Raw genomic sequence first — 339 nt, forward strand, 5'->3', positions numbered from 1 at the left:
CGGTGAACCTCACGCCAGATCTGGTGGTCGGTGGCTTCTGGAGGTGTCTATCAATTTCCCCTATATTGATAAAAACTGAACTCATGTGTAATCTAAGTACCAGGAGCAAACCATTGTATGGCCAACTTGGAATCCATCTTTCTAAGCCAATTTTAGTGGCTATGACCTGTACCAAGCCATTTAGAACTTGGTTTACAGATGAGTACAGCAAGGATCCAGATTGGTTGCTTTCCTTGCTTCAGTTTGCACAGTGTAACTAGGAGAACCTGTCAGGTTTTTGAACAAGGCCAGCTGTTATAATAGAATAGATATTATGCCACTGAGTCTCCAAACTGACCC

This window comes from Pyxicephalus adspersus, chromosome 3 (assembly GCF_032062135.1).
Source record: "Pyxicephalus adspersus chromosome 3, UCB_Pads_2.0, whole genome shotgun sequence".
In the NCBI taxonomy this organism is placed as follows: Eukaryota; Metazoa; Chordata; class Amphibia; order Anura; family Pyxicephalidae; genus Pyxicephalus; species Pyxicephalus adspersus.